We start from the raw sequence: 9,315 nt of genomic DNA, 5'->3' as shown, positions 1-9,315 counted from the left end.
ACGTAAAATGTGGCTGCTGTAGCCTTAGTGCACGTCAATTCGTGTAGTGCAAGACTGAGAGACCAACATATTACTACTACTCGATTATCAGGCCTACCATTACCTTATACAAAAAGTCCACAAGTTCATTTGGCTTCACAAATGTAATGTTAAACATAATCTATCCAGTACTCACAGTACCTAACAACTGAGAACAGATACTGAATCAAATATAAAAAAAGGGGAAGCTCACCAAACCCCATAGTCCCGAGTGGATACTGCTAAACTGGAGATATGCCACGTACCACTGCTTGTACGTAATTAAGAAAGTACCCAATCTTACTACTCGACAATAAACCACAGTGTTTGAGTGTCGAGAGTTACCCAGCAATCGTTTCTCTAAGCAAAACCGTAGCGTTTGGATGTCGGACGAACACTTTTCAACACAACACACTGTGTCAGGAAGTGTAAGGACCATTTACTGACACAAACTGTAATGACGCAGCCTGCTCTGGGCCACCTTGTGTCAAGTTAGGTGAGAGAAATTGTGAGGCAGAGGGTACATTCACGATAGGGCAAACAGTGAAACGGTGATAGCACTGACAGGTTTTTGTTTCCAGCAGTCTTGTACAGCATGACAGCCATCCCCAGCTCCACTCAGTTTGCGTGCAAACACAGCCAGTTGCAGAATGTGCAGACGCTCCGATGGAATGTAAAACGTTCTTTCTCATGGGTCACAGCCAGCAGCTACCACGGTGTCGAGTGAGTCGCCAGCGGGTGAAGAATGAGCACAGCCCGCCCATGTGTTCCTGAGCTTTGCCAGGTATGCACCACTGTACATACTTGTTTCCATGCCGTGCACTTGGGAACAATAGCCAGCACTAAATATTCGCTGCCTAGAAGCAATACCAGGTCACCCACCAGGGGTCGACCAGGATGATGGCCGATGATGTCTAAATGACTAGGTATTTCGTGGCTGTGCCACCCCCACCCAGAACACAGACAGCTTGCAGTCCATCAGCCATAGTCTCTCAGAGGGCGGAGGCTGGCCACACATGATCTCCCCACAATCGTGATTTTTCCCAAGACCTGCAGCTTCCATGCCACAGGTATGGCGAGCTTTGTGCCTGAACTTGAAAAGCTGATCAGTGGGCAGGCAGACAGCAGATCTTCATCGGCAGAGTTAGTTCTGGTTTCTCTGAAACTTAAAAACCTGTGATTCTCTCCAGTTCAAGATGCAGTCAGAATGGCAGCACGACTGAATGCCCCGAGTCTCTAATCTTCGTTACTTATACCCTTGTAGCTATGCTTCTGACGTAGTCCAACTGGCGGGAGACGAGTGGGTTTGCTTCATATTTCTTATTCTGTCAGCTTTTAACTAGTTCGCTTCTCACTGAGCTTGGGTAGCTAGGCCCAGCTGAAAGTGCAACATGCGGGTTTCTCAGTAGCCTGCAGGTGCTCCAAGTTACAAAATATTCCTTCACTCTTGGTCTCACTGTGTTGTGGTGTTAGCTGTCCTATTTGCTTCAGCTGTGACCAGTGTCACAGACTCCACCTGGATAGAGTGTTTTGACGTAATTTCAATAATAGTGCCCAATGGTTTAATCGAATTACATATCACTGAGCTGTCCTCCCTTGCCTGACTCCAGCTATAATAAAAGTTTACAAATTTACAATTTGCGAGTCAAACTTTTTTGAGGCACAACAGGGTGCATTACTTTGGCAGTCTGCGTCGATTTTTCTGGGTTTTGGAAGAACTGGAGTTCATAATACTCGAAAACGGGTGGCATGTAAGTCCATTTCTTGTTCTCAAGAGCTGGTAATTAAACACCAGATTTTACATTATTTGATGCACAAAGGAGTGGGTCTTAGTAATAAGCTTCTTTCAATCAAATGCATCAGCAGCAAGAATGACATATGATGTCTGAACAGTTCTACCCAGTACAATTCATGAAACTGGTAAATTCAAAGTATTATCATCAATATATTCTGGCAATTTATGACTATTGGAAACTCCACCATCAGATATTCTACCTTTAGTGCCTACATCAAAGTATACAAGTTTCTAGTCAGGTCCAGTCAGTGCTAATAGCACAATAATATGGCTGCCTTTATAATTAAAGTACATACTGCTATCTTTGTTGGGAGCCTGTGTGACTACACGTTTTCCATCGATAGCACCAATACAGCGTGGAAATCTCAAAAAAATGAGAGATTTGTAACCATTTTTCTTCTGTTGAAGATAATTAAATTATGGAAGAGAAATTATATCTGAAACTTATCCCTTTGGAGATACTTATTGGTACTAAATTGAGGTATTTATTTTAGGTGTCATAAAGCACCAGGCACGAAAATGAATGTGAAACAAATTCCCTTCTGGTTAATACACTCACTGATGCAGAAGGCCAAAGAATTCCTGTCAAGCAAAAGAAAACGAGAAAGGGAAATACCAACATTATTCTTCACAGGGCAGGTGAAGCATACTAGGACTGGTAGCTGAGTCGAGATTATGCATCATCTGAACCCATTTATTATTGTGATTTTCAAACAGGGAAAAAAATAAAACAACATGGCTTGTACAACATGCAATATTGCACGTTTCTGTAGTAGATGACAATGTAACTGTTTGCTTTACTCCGTTGACATCAGATGAAACAAATTTCATATGCACACCACACAATGAAGATATAATTTTTTCTGATAATGCTGAAGTGCATTGTCCACAATATAAATGTTTTGCAAATTTTCTGCTTAAGTGGTTGATTTGAGTGAGTTACGAAAAATCAAAGTACTAACCCTCCAACATTGTCTTTTCAAGCAATTAAATACAACCACACACATAGAATTACGAGATATTTTGAACATCTGGACTTGCAAGTGGTACATAAGTCAGTGGAAACAGTCACCTAAAAAAATGATAAATAAGCAATAATCTAGTTACGGACAAAAATGTTTCTTTTATTTGTTTTTTAAGTGGGCACTTTTACTTGCCATTGCTCACTCATAAGTTACGAGAGGTACTGTGGCTCTGCTACTTTCAAAGGTATACTGGGGGATGCCACACTGAATTTTGTCAAGCTTGTTTGTGTGCTTCATAACGGGTGTCTGGGAAGTAAGGACTAATTTGAATTTTGGATCATTTTGTTATATGATGGGTGGCCCCCTTGGTTTTTTTTCATGTTTTTTATCCGCAATTCTTCCCTGTAGTAGGCTGATAGCTTTTCTGTGGTGAGCATTGTTATTTGATTTTAAATTCATCATTGAACAGATGACAACTGAGCAGTGTATGCAAGTGATAAAAAGTTATTACAAACACAATGAAAGTCCCACAGCAACCATTTGTGAATTGTGTGTGACACTTGGATGTAAGTGTTGGGCAAGGCCAGTTCTGGCCACTCTGCATTGTTACCAAATGTATTCAAGATGGCGACGATGATGTCATCCAAGATGGCGGTGCATAGACTATGGAACAGTGCATGACGTCATACAAGATGGCGGCTGCGACATCATCCAAGATGGCGGATTTTGGCGGGAAGATAGGTTAATTGGGCTACCCACACTACCCTACCCCATCTCCCTCATCTCTCCCCATCACCCCCTCATAAAATGGCAGGGAGTTCAAATTCCATCAGGCTAATGCACCGCACCAAGGTTGTCTCTACTAATCTAAGAAAATCACTGGGAGATAGGTCACTTGGGCTACCCTCACTAACCTAAGTCGTAAGACCGCCACCTGTTCCTAGGAACCAGCGCCAAGTTCGAATTTTGCCTGTGAAATAGGTCAATTGGGGTATATCTACCAATCTAGAAAATGGAGGGAAAGAAAGCTCACCTCCACTAACCTAAGTTTCCTGACCGCCACCTCTTCCTAGGGGTTGGTGAGAGAAGGACTCAGCCTGCACTGGGGTGCTGGAGAGAGGAAGGAGTGTGCTTCATTTATTTTGTAACAATTTATTTAGGGATGGATTTTGAAAGATGGTATATTTATCACAGTGATACAGAACACATGCTCTGACATGCCACACAGCATACAGACCTGAAAACTACTCCTAAATAACTCATTATAATGCTCTGCACATGCACCTGCCAGTTGTAAACTGTCAAAATAACTCATTGCACAGCCTACAGACATGCAAACCACTCGTAAATAATGCAATACGTTTATGTCCAGAGAGCCAAACAACTCGTAGATTGTCAAAATAATAATCCATCTAAAAGACCCTGCAAACATGCTTGCTAATCATCAGCTCTCGATATCATGCACCAGTCTTTATTTAAACAATTAGAGGCAGAACCACCATCCAGTGTGTTTGCTACGAGGGCTGGTCTAAAACTGACCAAGTACACACTACCACCACCAGAGGTCGCTGTCGTCCATTCCATGATGTAATCCAAGATGACAGCCATGATGTCAGGTGATGATGCAAGTACTGTTATCCATGATGGCGGCAAACATTGTGTTCACCACAAGGTCTAGACCTAGTACACAGTACCACCACCAGAGTGCGCTGTCATCTGTTCACTGATGTAATCCAAGATGGTGAGGGGGAAATGGTGGAAAACGACTCTGCCTGTGCTAGACATAAGTTTTTATTTTGCAGGCAGTGTCTCCACCACGATATCTAGGCTCCAACTGACCTAGTACACAATACTGCAACCAGAGGATACTGTCATCCCTCCTGTGATGTAATCCCAGAAGGTGGTCTGGAGGGGGAAAATGGGGCGAAAATAACTCAGCCTGCGCTGGGCTGCTGGAGAGAGTAAGAAAGGAGTGTACTTTATGTATTTTATAACAATTTATTTAGGGATGGATTTTGAAGATGGTATATTTCTCACAGTGATACAGAACACACGCTCTGACATGCCACACAGCATACAGAAAACTACTCCTAAATAACGCTCTGAAGACACCAAAACAACTCCTAATTTGCCGAAATAATTCCAGTACAGACATGCAGACTACAGACCTGCTCACAAAATAATGAAAGAGACAGGCAAAAAACATACGCAGACACCGTCCACTACCCCATGTACAGTAGACCGCACAGGAGGCTACCTGCAGCCCCGTGAAGTGATGCAGCTGTCAGCTGTCAAACCACACACAGATGCCCTCAAGCATGAGGCGGCGACATCCCTTTCATACTTGGTACCTGAGAAATCCCTCTGAAATGCTCCAGGGGTGTACACTCCATCATCGCCACGTGCCGCCGCCGGACGCAGGTGAAAGTTGCCTCTAATTTCAGGAATACAGTCAGTGTTATACTGATGTCACAGAATTCCAAGGCACACGCACACAGCTCCCTTATGCGAGACACCTCCAGGCAGCATGTGTGTTTACCATTGATGACACAGTAGCATGGGGGGCATTGTTTCTAGCGTGACATGAGAGAAGCATCTAACCGTGCTTAACTACCCAGCGTGACTGATGCAATGCCGCGAGGAGTGCGTGTAGCTACAAACCATCACAAGTGCATCTAACAAGGTTCTCAATCTTATACTGATGTCAGGAGACTATGTGAGAAATAAGAACCGAGTCGACCTCACAGAAATTGTATAGTGTCCCAGAAATAGTTAACGCTTGCTTTCTTGCACTAACAGAACGTCTTTACGAAAACAGCGGAGAATAATGTCAAGTGCAGTCTTCCTCGTGGATCTAACATAGTATCCCATCCATCACATGTTATCCTTCCTGCTTTCAACACACACAAACGTTTACTATGCTATGTAAAGGCTCCCATAGCCCAGCACAAAAGATGTGAATGAATCGAGCATTATGTTGGCTGTTATCGAATTTCCCTGCTGAATTACTGATGCTACTGGTATCGAAGCAACGTCCACCTTTTTTCCTTCTGCAGACGAAACTTTCGGCAGTTATTTTACACAGATCACCATATTGCACTGGCAATTAAACCTTACAAACTACCATACATATCATCAAATATGGAAAAACTCTTACTCATTTACACTGCTATCCCACCAAGAACAGGAGCTTGAATATTAGAACGTGAAATCGAACTGTGACCCATCAATATATCACTGCATACCCTACATAACTTCAAATATGGAAAGACTCCTACCCAATTACACTGCTTCCCCACCGAAGACAGGAGCCTGAATATTAGTGGGCAAAATCGATCTCCAACCTAGCAATATAGCACTGCATACCATGTCAGTGTAGTAAACATACAATTCATATCCTGTGCCAAACAGAATCATCCATTTTACATCATTCATACATACACCACAAAGACAGATAGTACCGTATATACTCCTCAGAGCATTAGATATTTTCCTACAGCCGATGATCACAAGTCATCCACCCCCAATGCGCGACCATAGCACCCTCAGCGGACTTCAGTCGCTCTCAGAGCTGTTCTACAAATTCGGGTTCGTTTCCCCGTGTCACAAACACGTGACTGTTTCTGCTCTGAACCTGCTCCCTTGCTTGCTCGCTTTTCTACACACATCTCCAGACTCTGGGATTACAAGAACACATGAACTTTCGCATGGTTTGCCATAATACACTCCTGGAAATGGAAAAAAGAACACATTGACACCGGTGATCAGACCCACCATACTTGCTCCGGACACTGCGAGAGGGCTGTACAAGCAATGATCACATGCACGGCACAGCGGACACACCAGGAACCGCGGTGTTGGCCGTCGACTGGCGCTAGCTGCGCAGCATTTGTGCACCGCCGCCGTCAGTGTCAGCCAGTTTGCCGTGGCATACGGAGCTCCATCGCAGTCTTTAACACTGGTAGCATGCCGCGACAGCGTGGACGTGAACCGTATGTGCAGTTGACGGACTTTGAGCGAGGGCGTATAGTGGGCATGCGGGAGGCCAGGTGGACGTACCGCCGAATTGCTCAACACGTGGGGCGTGAGGTCTCCACAGTACATCGATGTTGTCGCCAGTGGTCAGCGGAAGGTGCACGTGCCTGACGACCTGGGACCGGACCGCAGCGACGCACGGATGCACGCCAAGACCGTAGGATCCTACGCAGTGCCGTAGGGGACCACACCGCCACTTCCCAGCAAATTAGGGACACTGTTGCTCCTGGGGAATCGGCGAGGACCATTCGCAACCGTCTCCATGAAGCTGGGCTACGGTCCCACACACCGTTAGGCCGTCTTCCGCTCACGCCCCAACATCGTGCAGCCCGCCTCCAGTGGTGTCGCGACAGGCGTGAATGGAGGGACGAATGGAGATGTGTCGTCTTCAGCGATAAGAGTCGCTTCTGCTTTGGTGCCAATGATGGTTGTATGCGTGTTTGGCGCCGTGCAGGTGAGCGCCACAATCAGGACTGCATACGACCGAGCCACACAGGGCCAACACCCGGCATCATGGTGTGGGGAGCGATCTCCTACACTGGCCGTACACCACTGGTGATCGTCGAGGGGACACTGAATAGTGCACGGTACATCCAAACCGTCATCGAACCCATCGTTCTACCATTCCTAGACCGGCAAGGGAACTTGCTGTTCCAACAGGACAATGCACGTCCGCATGTATCCCGTGCCACCCAACGTGCTCTAGAAGGTGTAAGTCAACTACCCTGGCCAACAAGATCTCCGGATCTGTCCCCCATTAAGCATGTTTGGGACTGGATGAAGCGTCGTCTCACGCGGTCTGCACGTCCAGCACGAACGCTGGTCCAACTGAGGCGCCAGGTGGAAATGGCATGGCAAGCCGTTCCACAGGACTACATCCAGCATCTCTACGATCGTCTCCATGCGAGAATAGCAGCCTGCATTGCTGCGAAAGGTGGATATACACTGTACTAGTGCCGACATTGTGCATGCTCTGTTGCCTGTGTCTATGTGCCTGTGGTTCTGTCAGTGTGATCATGTGATGTATCTGACCCCAGGAATGTGTCAATAAAGTTTCCCCTTCCTGGGACAATGAATTCACGGTGTTCTTATTTCAATTTCCAGGAGTGTATTATACCATTTTCGACGTACTTTTCGATTACAAACACTAGGTAGCATCCTACCGATCGCTAGCGCAACATAATTCGCAAGATATAGACTGGAAATTGTTCTCTACAAACCCGAAACTTTAGCTAGTTGGGGTACGCGGTAGACCACTGACCAATTAGAAACTTGTCACGTCTGCAAAGACATTTACTTGGCAACCGAAACAATTAGAGGAAACTGATATTTTCACTCTCGAATACTGATGTTGGTGATGTAGTAGGTTCCAAATCATCCCTGTAATTTACAAAATAAAGGCGTGAAATGTGCAGAAGCAGTCAACCGAACAAATTACATGGGAGGGAATAACGACCCATCGCAAATGCACCTCCATATTCAATCTTCTCAAATTTCCACACAATCACGGAAGCTATCCAACATATACTAAGTATTAGTTCGCTATTCGGTCGTCTAGAGGACAACACAGTTTATTCACCTACATTCGTACATTCCAACACACATCTCCAGTCTGACAGCTACTATCATTAATGGGAAACGTGAATTACCCCTACACAGGTCACCAGCGCTACAGGCCGAGCACATGCAGGTAGAATGTTTATCCTAAGAAACCGGTCACATATATATTTTATCCCTGTACTTACAACTAAATGTCACGATTGTGGTCTCAGTTGAACGATATTTGACAATGAGCGAAGTATTAGAAATACACTCTGTTGACGGCTGTGGCTCTGAAAATAGAAATATCAGTACCACTCTCATGACTTGAAATACTCTTCCCAAGCTATCACAATACTCTACGTCAAATCCATACCTTCCTTACGACTGGACATAGTCATTTCCTTTGCACATGTCGGTACACAAACACATACTTTATAATGCTGATGCTCAAATGTGAACATATCACGCACCCTTTACTGGTAAATATAATACTTCATCAATAGCTGATCGCTGGAGATAAAAAATAATACTGAGAGAAAATCAACCATGGGTGGACATGTCTCATAAGTTTTTCTTGCGTGTGTCACCACCATGTCCTAGAAAGAGAGACATAATCGGCCAGATGTTAAAAAAACTCGATCCCAACAACTACTGTATGTTGCTGTCACAAGCAGGAATGGTTCTACAGGTGCACACAAGTATCCATGTTAATAGCTATACTGGTTTTATGAATTGAGGTATGACACTACATCTGAATGGGTGGTTTTACTATCCGGACAAATACTGTGATGGTGATCGCTGGAGTGTACATTATCAGACCAGTTCTCCAGTTACACATAGCCCACAATGCAACCTCCTTTTAAAATCGATGAATTTTGAAAGTGATTCGGCTAAGGGATGTGGTATGTAAGCAGTATTTGCGACTCCCTCACACCGAATCAGCTATATATTTCTAAAGTA

This window comes from Schistocerca cancellata, chromosome 3 (assembly GCF_023864275.1).
Source record: "Schistocerca cancellata isolate TAMUIC-IGC-003103 chromosome 3, iqSchCanc2.1, whole genome shotgun sequence".
In the NCBI taxonomy this organism is placed as follows: Eukaryota; Metazoa; Arthropoda; class Insecta; order Orthoptera; family Acrididae; genus Schistocerca; species Schistocerca cancellata.
Note: the sequence above shows the minus strand (reverse complement) of the source record.